Source organism: Hyla sarda, assembly GCF_029499605.1.
Source record: "Hyla sarda isolate aHylSar1 chromosome 1 unlocalized genomic scaffold, aHylSar1.hap1 SUPER_1_unloc_20, whole genome shotgun sequence".
NCBI classification, from domain to species: domain Eukaryota; kingdom Metazoa; phylum Chordata; class Amphibia; order Anura; family Hylidae; genus Hyla; species Hyla sarda.
Window position 1 is genome coordinate 167,501 of NW_026607582.1, and position 11,708 is coordinate 179,208.

General features: G+C 40.2%; 1 long non-coding RNA gene across 1 annotated transcript in view; it reads left to right on the forward strand.

Annotated features, from left to right (window-relative positions):
- Window positions 1–10,996, forward strand: part of LOC130298094 (uncharacterized) — a 13,210-nt gene extending 2,214 nt beyond the window's left edge. The window contains exons 2-3 of the long non-coding RNA XR_008849739.1: window positions 8,340–8,418; window positions 10,388–10,996. This is a non-coding gene — a long non-coding RNA (uncharacterized LOC130298094). The remainder of the gene's footprint in view (window positions 1–8,339; window positions 8,419–10,387) is intronic.
- Window positions 10,997–11,708: the final 712 nt, after the last annotated feature.

Consider the following 11,708-nt stretch of genomic DNA (forward strand, 5'->3'; position numbering starts at 1 on the left):
ATATATACACACGACTGACTGCGGGATCTGTTCTCATATATAGATATATATATATATATATATATATATATACATGACTGACTGCTGGATCTGTTCTCATATATATACACACACACGACTGACTGCGGGATCTGTTCTCATATATATATATATATATATATATATATATACATGACTGACTGCTGGATCTGTTCTCATATATATATATATATACACACGACTGACTGCTGGATCTGTTCTCATATATATATATATATATATATATATATATATATATATATATATACACGACTGACTGCTGGATCTGTTCTCATATATATATATATACACATGACTGACTGCAGGATCTGTTCTCATATATATATATATATACACACATGACTGACTGCGGGATCTGTTCTCATATATATATATATACACACATGACTGACTGCTGGATCTGTTCTCATATATATATATATATACACACATGACTGACTGCGGGATCTGTTCTCATATATATATATATACACACATGACTGACTGCGGGATCTCTTCTCATATATATATATATATATACACATAACTGACTGCTGGATCTGTTCATATATATATACACACACAACTGACTGCTGGATCTGTTCTCATATATATATATATATACACACGACTGACTGCGGGATCTGTTCATATATATATACACACGACTGACTGCGGGATCTGTTCTCATATATATATATATACACACATGACTGACTGCGGGATCTGTTCTCATATATATATATATACACACGACTGACTGCGGGATCTGTTCTCATATATATATATACACACGACTGACTGCGGGATCTGTTCTCATATATATATATATATATATATATATATATATATATATACACGACTGACTGCGGGATCTGTTCTCATATATATATATATATACACACATGACTGACTGCGGGATCTGTTCTCATATATATATATATATACACACATGACTGACTGCGGGATCTGTTCTCATATATATATATATATATATATACACACATGACTGACTGCTGGATCTGTTCTCATATATGTATAAAGCCTGATGGGCTGTGTTTGTGCGAGGGGCGGAAGTAATTATCGCTCCCTGCACTTCCAGGTGGGGCTCATTGGGAACAGGTGGGGGTGTGTGTATATAACTCCTCCCTCTCCTACAGGGGCGGAGCTCGTGTCGTTTGTGGAATCTCTGCTTCCTGTGGCAGGCTGGTGTTTGAATCTCCCACAAAAATCTTCAGAGCTGCTGCTCACGGTGCGGAGGCCTCGCTGATCATGAGTCGGGGGGGGGTGCAGGCGCGGCATTCCTGGCAGCTCCGCATCCCTGGCAGCTCCGCTGGCTGTCTTATCTGGGGATGATGTCTCACTCGGATTATAAGGTAATATTGGGCAGGTATGGTGCTGGCTGTCTTATCTGGGGATGATGTCTCACTCGGATTATAAGGTAATATAGGGCAGGTATGGTTCTGGCTGGCTCTGCCTGCTACAATTGTCTATGCCCTTGGGACAGGTTGCGGCAGCTGCCCAGTCCTCGTTAGGCGGTCCTGTCAGCTTGGCTGCTATCGTTAATCTAAAGTATAGTGTAATGCTCTGCAGAGGGTTGTTTCAATATAACGTTTGCTGTATACAGTGTGGTGCAATGCTCTGCAAAGAGTCGTTTCAATATAACTTTTGCTGTGTGCTGCGGTGCTCTGCGGGGTATACGGTGCCCTTGCAGTATACGGTACAGTGTAATGCTCTGCAAAGGGTCTCGTTACAATATAACATGTACTGTATAACGGTATAGTGCATTGCTCTGCAGATGGCCTCTTCACAATATAGTATACATGATATACAGTTATGGTGCAATAATCTGCACATGGTCTCGTTACAATATAGTATACATGATATACAGCTATGGTGATATGCTCTGCAGATGGTCTCGTTACAATATAGTATACATGATATACAGCTATGGCGATATGCTCTGCAGATGGTCTCGTTACAATATAGTATACATGATATATAGTTAAGGTGCAATGCTCTGCAGATGGTCTCATTACAATATAATATATACTATATACAGTATAGTGCTATACTCTGCAGATGGTCTCATAAATAAACTTTATACAGTTAGTGCAATGCTCTGCAGATGGGATGGTTTCAATACAACATATTATATAGGGCATAGTGCAATGCTCTACAAAGGGTCTCGTTACAATATAACATGTACTGTATAGTGCAGTGCTCTGCAGATGGTCTCGTTACAATATAGTATATATGATATACAGTTATGGTGCAATAATCTGCGGATGGTCTCGTTACAATATAGTATACATGATATACAGCTATGGCGATATGCTCTGCAGATGGTCTCGTTACAATATAGTATACATGATATATAGTTAAGGTGCAATGCTCTGCAGATGGTCTCATTACAATATAATATATACTATATACAGTATAGTGCTATACTCTGCAGATGGTCTCATAAATAAACTTTATACAGTTAGTGCAATGCTCTGCAGATGGGATGGTTTCAATACAACATATTATATAGGGCATAGTGCAATGCTCTGCAGAGGGTCGTTACAGTTAGCATGTCCAGTGTGGTGCAGTGCTCTGCGAAGGGTCTCGTTGCAACACAGGGTGGCATTTACTGTTTGGTGTGGTGCAATACTCTGCAGAGGATCACGTTGCAGGGTAGCATATGCTGTGTGTGCTGATGCAGTGCTCTGCAGACTGTCTTGCTTCAATATAGTATACAGTAGGGTGCAATGCTCTGTAGAGATATAACATAGGCTACATCCAATTAAATCATAGTATACACAGTGTAATACTCGTTGTTTGCACGATCATGGTATCCATACGGTTCATACACTTGGTTTATTATGGGCATACACGCATTACTGGTACAAGGTGCACACGAGTTGAGCATCTTCACGGTTTGATAACTCCATGAGTTTCTTATCGTCTGTACTCTCATGGTTAATTCATACGCTTATGGCATACTGCTTGTACGCGCATAGTATGTATACAGTTTCATGTGCTAATATCATTATATACGGTACATATACTCACTGACGATACATTCACAGCATTTATACTGGGCAAACTCGTTTATGATGTTCACCTCATGGTTATTCTCTCACTCGCTGGTGTGTTACATGGTCCACAAACTTGGCTTTTATGCTGTTCACATATTCTTGGCATATTCACGGTCTTACGTTCTTTCTACCATGTTACGTTCATGGCAATCAAACACCTCGTAATTATCACTGGTTCATACGCTCAAAGTATCATTCGGTTCATATGTTAATGGTATTTCATACTGGTTACGGCAGTATACTGCCTATAGCAATTATACGGTTCATACACTCATGGCAGTTATAGTGGTCACACGCTCACGGTTCTTAAGTTGTTCACATGTTCACCGCATTCATACACGCAGGTTTCATACGCTCATGGCAGTTATATTGGTCACACGGTTATGGTTTTGTTGTTCATCACATTCATACACGCAGGGTTCATACGCTCATGGCAGTTATATTGGTTGCACGGTCATGGTTTTGTTGTTCACACATTCACCGCATTCATATACGCAGGTTTCATACGCTCATGGCAGTTATATTGGTCACACGGTTATGGTTTTGTTGTTCACACGTTCACCACATTCATACACGCAGGTTTCATACACTCATGGCAGTTATATTGGTCACACGGTTATGGTTTTGTTGTTCACACATTCATCGCATTCATACACGCAGGGTTCATACGCTCATGGCAGTTATATTGGTTACACTGTCATTGTTTTGTTGTTCACACGTTCACCGCATTCATACGCTCATGGCAGTTATATTGGTTACACTGTCATTGTTTTGTTGTTCACACGTTCACCGCATTCATACGCTCATGGCAGTTATATTGGTTACACTGTCATTGTTTTGTTGTTCACACGTTCACCGCATTCATACGCTCATGGCAGTTATATTGGTTACACGGTCATTGTTTTGTTGTTCACACGTTCACCGCATTCATACGCTCATGGCAATTATATTGGTTACACTGTCATTGTTTTGTTGTTCACACGTTCACCGCATTCATACGCTCATGGCAGTTATATTGGTTACACTGTCATTGTTTTGTTGTTCACACGTTCACCGCATTCATACGCTCATGGCAGTTATATTGGTTACACGGTCATGGTTTTGTTGTTCACACGTTCATCGCATTCATACATGCAGGTTTCATACGGTTCTCACACATAGTGTCATGCTGTTTCATGCAGTTGTGGCCACGCGCTCATAGCATGTTCACAGCATTATACTGCTCATAGTACTCATACCTCATAGCGTCATACCACATATTAATTCATAGCACATATGCTCAACGCTTATACTGCACATGTACTTGTAGCATTTATACTGCACATACACATGGCCTACATCAGGCACATACGCTCTTAGCATTGATACCGCAAGTATACTCATAGCATTATACTGCTCATAGTATCATACCACTATACGCTCATAGCATTTATACCACATATACGCTTGTATTCATACCACAGACATGTTCACGTCATGTATATTGCACATAGAATTGTAGCAATACACTACACGGACATTCGTAGCATTCATTCTGTACATACGATGGTAGTAATTATTATGCTGACACGTTGTAGTACTTATTCTGCGTACATGTAGCATTCATTCTGTTATGTTCTCTGCACTAACATCCATAGCATTTACTGTACATGGGTAATGGTATTTATTCTGCATGTTCATCCATAGCGTCTACACTACACACATGCTCCCGTAGCTTTTACTGTACGTATGTTCATAGCATTCATTCTGTGTATTCGTTCATAGTCTTTTATACGGAAAATTCACTCAGGTTTGTCAGGATGTAGCCCTATTGCCTGACTCCTCTTTAGGTTAAGGGGTCAATGTCGGTTGCTACTGACTCGTTCAGAGCAATCGCATTGTTGTTTATTGTCATGACCTGACAAGTTCTCAGGTCAGATACAACCTCCTCTGTTGTATTTCACGACTACGTTATCAGTTAGTTATAGTACACATATTCAACTATCCGGCACAGGTACTCGTTCAAGGGTGGTCATCATTTTAGTGGCACTAATCGGCTGTTCAATACCCGGTCACCTGACTCGTTCCTTCAGGGGTTGAATCGCGGTTGTTACTGACTCACATTCAGAGCAACTAATTTCAGGAATACTCACAATGTTAACCTGTTGCCTGACTCCTCTTCAGGTTAAGGGGTAATGTCGGTTGCTACTGACTCGTATTCAGAGCAATTTTGTCGTTGGTGTATTTGTTATGACCTGACACGTTTTCAGGTCAGATACAACCTCGTCTGTTGTATTTCTCGATTACGTCATTTCGTTATAGTACACAGATTCAACTACCTGGCATAGTTGCACGTTACGCTCAGTCTGGTTACGTTCATAGCTTTATTTTGTTGTACTGCACATGGGTAATAGTTTTTCTACATTTCCATCCTTAGAGTCTACACTATACATATGCTCCCGTAGCTTTACTGTACTCATGCTCATAGCTTTCATACTGCATATTCGTGCATAGTGTTTATACGGAAAGCTTATACAGCTTTGTTAGGATGTTGCCCTATTTGCCTGACTCCTTCAGCTTAAGGGGTTAATGTCGGTTGCTACCGACGAATTTTCTGAGCAATTACTTTGTGGTTTATTGTCATGACCTGAGACGTTCTCAGGACAGATACAGCCTCCTCCGTGGTATTTCATGACCACGTTATCAGTTACTTATAGTAGACATATTCAACTATCCGGCATAGTTGCACGTTGTCTATCTTTTTAGATATATGTTTACACTTTATTTTCTAGGCATGTATGAGGTACTCATAATGTTGTTAGAGCATAAATTCATAACGTTCCTTACGTTTTCACGGTACTTACGCTCCCAGCTTGTGTATGATACATGCACCAGTACACAGCATTTGTTGCATACTACCATAGTTGTATGCGGGTAGGTTATTATGTGCATTCGTTCCTAGTGTTGAATAGCAGTTGCACCTCTGGCTGTACATATATTTACAATACACGATTACAGTATTCATATGGTGCTTACATTTATTGCAGATATATCGAGCCCATATTCTTAAACCTCCTACGTCTGCAGGGGGGATGCACCACATAGGTTATTGTTACAGACATGTCTCAGAGCAATAACATATTGAGTAGCGACTTGTAGTTGGGTATACTGTTAGCAGTTTATGCCGTACATACGGTTAACATGTTTCATGCGGTGCACACAGGGGAGGTAGATCATTTGCTTAGGGTATTGGACACAATTGGTCATTTTTGTTACTGACACGCCTTCAGAACAACACGCCAGCTTCATACAGGTATCTTGTCATGCATACTCATGATGTTACCCTGTTGCCTGACTCCTCTTCAGGTTAAAAGGGGTAATGCCAGTTGCTACTGACTCGTTTTCAGAGCAATTTTGTTGTGTGTTATTTTTGTTATGACCTGACACGTTTTCAGGTCAGATACAACCTCGTCTGTTGTATTTCTCAATGACGTTATCATTTCGTTATAGTACACAGATTCAACTATCCGGCATAATTGCATGTTCTCTTTTAAGGAGGGCCAGCATTTAGTTGCAGATATATTGTGCATTTAATACACAGTTACATGACTCATTTCTTTAGGATCGGGGATTGAATCGTGGTTGCTGCTGTCTCATTTCAGAGCAATTGATTTGACATGGTTATGTAGGTAATCTGACACGTTTGAGATAGCATACAATCTCAATATGGCATTTCACACTTATGTATTAAAAGAAAAAAAAGTGGTTTTCAAAGACCTGTGACGTTTACAGGCACGATGATTTCACAAAGACCTGTCATGTCTACAGGCTCGATGGTTCCGCGGGGACCTGTGTCGGGTTCAGGCACAACGGTGTCACAAAGACCTGTCAGGTCTACAGGCATGATGGTTCACCTAAACACTGGTCACGTCTACAGGTACGTTGCTCTCGCAGGGAGCTGTCATCTGCAACGGGTCATCACTTCCAAGTCCAGTTGGGTCAGTACAGTGGCTAGTTAGGTATGTCTGTTGTTACAGTCTCAATCAGGTAAGGTGCCTTCGTGAAACTTGTTAGGCGACATGACCCACACGGTCTATCAGGTAGATAGGTATTTCTTGTCATTTACCTGTCAGTTTAGTTTTTGCCTCTTAAATAGCAGGGGATTGGTGCTTGTCAGACCGGCCATGAAGTTAGCCTTTTCGTGTCCATTTGAAGTAATGTCACAAGTAGGGATGGTGATAGGTAGAGTTCAGTTAGTATATTTGGCAGGGAATGTTATTCTCAGGTTGATTCTTTACAGATGGACGTTACTACCATGGTTTCAAAGGTATGGTTACCACCTCTAGTAGTCACTAGTTGGTCAGGGCTACTCTTCCAGCACACTAGGTATAGTCTACTTCGGGTATGTGAAGATTGATGCTGGATGTAGGATGTTTTATTTCAGGAATTGTATTTATCCTAGCATGGTTGCTTTTTGCCCTCTATAGGCGTGCCCTCATTGCGCGGTTATGGCACAACTCAGACCGCTATGCTAGGGTAAGATCTTGTATAGGTATGTAGGCAATCTTTCCTGTCACTAGTACACGTATGGAGCCCCGATCACAAATATATACATAACTGACTGCTGAATCTGTTCATATATATATATATATATATATATATATATATATATATATATATATATATATATATATATATATATATATACACACACGACTGACTGCTGGATCTGTTCTCATATATATACACACGACTGACTGCTGGATCTGTTCTCATATATATATATATATATATATACACACACGACTGACTGCGGGATCTGTTCCCATATATATATATATATACACACACGACTGACTGCGGGATCTGTTCCCATATCCCTACTACCCACAGGGGGATTCCTCTAATAGGTGTCCCCTATATCAATGAATGATGTGAATCTCACAGATTATAGCTATGATGTACAAATAGATGTTGATCACACTTCCCATAATCCTCTCTCAGACCAGGATACATATCTAGAAATTGCTGGTATTGTCTCTACACCCACAATATGTTTGGGTCCCATGTACCTGAATTACATAGCCAAAATTACAGGTCGACTTGTTAATTTGCCCAAGGTATATGTTGGAGAAACGAATTGTAAGAATGTCACCCTGATATATAACATGGAGTACAGGGAGATGCCGTGTGATATGAAGGATGGTGCCTGTAATACTTTATGTTTTGTCCAACTCTTAAAGCTTTTTGTGCCCCCAGGTGTCCCGTCCTGAACAGACAGATGAGGATGATGGGATCTGTAACACTCAGTTGTACCGTAATATGGTACGGATTCATGGTAAGATGATTCCTAGGGTCCTAAAGCAGGGACTCTATTACATCTGTGGTAACAGGACCTATTCATGGCTTCCTATGGGAACATGGGGTAACTGGACTATAGGAAGAGTTGTAGCAGCCATTAGACCACGCGCAAATATTTCATTATTTAAAACATTTTCTGGGGGAAACAGACATAAGCGAGAATTGTTTTCAGCTGCAGATAAGTCGTGGATGTGGTTCCCGTCTTGGACCGGATGGGGAGTTGAGTTGGCAAATAAATGAAATAAATATGCTGGCAATATGGATGGGATTATCAATGAGACTACAAGTTCTATACATGCCCTTAACCCCTTAACGACGCAGGACGTATATTTACGTCCTGCGCCGGCTCCAGCGATATGAAGCGGGCTCGCACCGCGATCCTGCATCATATCGCTTCGGTCCCGGCGCTCATCAACGGCCGAGACCCGCGGCTAATACCACACATCGCCGATCGCGGCGATGTGCGGTATTAACCCTTTAGAAGCGGCGGTCAAAGCTGACCGCCGCTTCTAAAGTGAAACTGAAAGTATCCCGGCTGTTCGGTACCGCCGCGGTGAAATCGCGGCGTCCCGAACAGCTGATCGGACACCGGGAGGGCCCTTACCTGCCTCCTCGGTGTCCGATCGACGAATGACTGCTCCGTGCCTGAGATCCAGGCAGGAGCAGTCAAGCGCCGATAATGCTGATCACAGGCGTGTTAATACACTCCTGTGATCAGGATGAGAGATCAGTGTGTGCAGTGTTATAGGTCCCTATGGGATAACAATGATCAGTATAAGAGATCAGTGTGTGCAGTGTTGTAGCCCCCTATGGGATAACAATGATCAGTATAAGAGATCAGTGTGTGCAGTGTTATAGGTCTCTATGGGACCTATAACACTGCAAAAAAAATAAAAAATAAAAGTGTTAATAAAGGTCATTTAACCCCTTCCCTAATAAAAGTTTGAATCACCCCCCTTTTCCCATAAAAAAAATAAAAAAGTGCAAAAAATAAATAAATAAACATATGTGGTATCGCCGCGTGCGTAAATGTCCGAACTATAAAAATATATCTTTAATTAAACCGCACGGTCAATGGCGTACGCGCAAAAAAATTCCAAAGTCCAAAAAAGCGTATTTTGGTCACTTTTTATACCATTAAAAAAATGAATAAAAAGTGATCAAAAAGTCCGATCAAAACAAAAATCATACCGATAAAAACTTCAGATCACGGCGCAAAAATTGAGCCCTCATACCGCCCTGTACGTGGAAAAATAAAAAAGTATAGGGGTCAGAAGATGACATTTTTAAACGTATACATTTTCCTGCATGTAGTTATGATTTTTTCCAGAAGTGCGACAAAATCAAACTTATATAAGTAGGGTATCATTTTAACCGTATGGACCTACAGAATAATGATAAGGTGTCATTTTTACCGAAATATGCACTGCGTAGAAACGGAAGCCCCCAAAAGTTACAAAATGGCGTTTTTTTTTCGATTTTGTCGCACAATGATTTTTTTTCCGTTTCGCCGTCGGTTTTGGGGTAAAATGACTGATGTCATTACAAAGTAGAATTGGCGACGCAAAAAATAAGCCATAATATGGAGTTTTAGGTGGAAAATTGAAAGGGTTATGATTTTTAAAAGGTAAGGAGGAAAAAACGAAAGTGCAAAAACGGAAAAACCCTGAGTCCTTAAGGGGTTAATGAAGAACTAGCCCAGGTCAGTTTCGGACAGGTAGGATGTTTGTTAGATGAGAAGTGCAAAACAATCCATATATGTGTGATATGCTAATAAAACTCCTCTACGTGTGCTGTGCTAATAACATCAATATATGTGTGATAATTATCAAAAGGGTGAAATATGTTAAAGAAATCAATGAATTTCTACCACTTTTCTTACTTTTAATATTAAGTTGATTCTTAAGAGGCAATGAAACAATTACATTTTTGTTTGTCATGAATAGTTGTTTTTCTGCTTACGTGTGTGTAAGATACTCATATTATCACGACCTACCAAGGAGCATCTGGAGTCACGATAAAGAAGATGAATGCGTATATACTTTCTTTGTCTCCGGATTGGCTGAACTATGGACAAATGACATTATAAAGACAGTTCTCTTATCTGATCACATAACATATACCCAGGAGAAATCATGTGACCTGCTGTGTGTTAATGCGGGTTCCATTGTAATCCTGCCTAATTAATAATAATTTCTCTTTCATTTGGTCCAACTGTTTCACGTTATCTTTGCTTTATCCAACCTTTTTCCTTCCAATCCACGACATATATGGGAATTTACGAGCGTGTAACTGGGTCTTCAATCCGTGTAATAATGGCGCAAAGTGTGAAGTAAAGAGATCTTGTACCAGATGTGATCAGATCTCTAGGGATTTTATACCCCGGGGAGGACAAAGAAAAGGAAAAGAATTACACCGATGTTTACTGAACCCGGGGGACGCTGACATATTGACGACTTCTCATATAGAAAAATGGATTTTATGATCTGAGACCGAAAATAGACGTCAAGACGGGAAACGCTGGTCTAGGGTTTGTGATAAATAAAAGTATCTGCAGCGTCTTATGTTCAGAAGAGACGATCTTCAAGGGAGACGCGCGGATCCTGTCTGATGCCTTGAATTAAAGTCTCTATAATCATAATGAGAAGGGGGCGGAGACAACACTGACGCGCTACATTCCCTATATACAACGTCAGGGACAATATTACATTTATTATAAGTCCAGTGTGCGGAGATGAATATAAGAATAATAAATCATATAAGAAAGAAAACCTTTATTAACAATTGGTAACAAGTTTGGAGATGCAGTATATGATATATGTATAAATGTCAGATATCCTATGTACATGGTGAATATATAGATGTGTTGTCTGCATCACTTACTGCTCTGAATTGGCTTCTCTCCTGTGTGAGTTCTTTGATGTTGAACAAGATGTGAATGCTGAGTAAAACATTTCCCACATTTTGAACATGAAAATGGCTTCTCTCCTGTGTGAGTTCTTTGATGTTTAACAAGATCTGATTTTTGAACACACCCTTTCCCACATTCTGAACATGAAAACGGCTTCTCCCCTGTGTGAGTTCTTTTATGTTTAACAAGACTTGATTTCTCAGTAAAACATTTCCCACATTTTGAACATGAAAATGGCTTCTCTCCTGTGTGAGTTCTTTTATGTTTAACAAGACTTGATTTCTCAGTAAAACATTTCCCACATTTTGAACATGAAAATGGCTTCTCTCCTGTGTGAGTTCTTTTATGCTTAACAA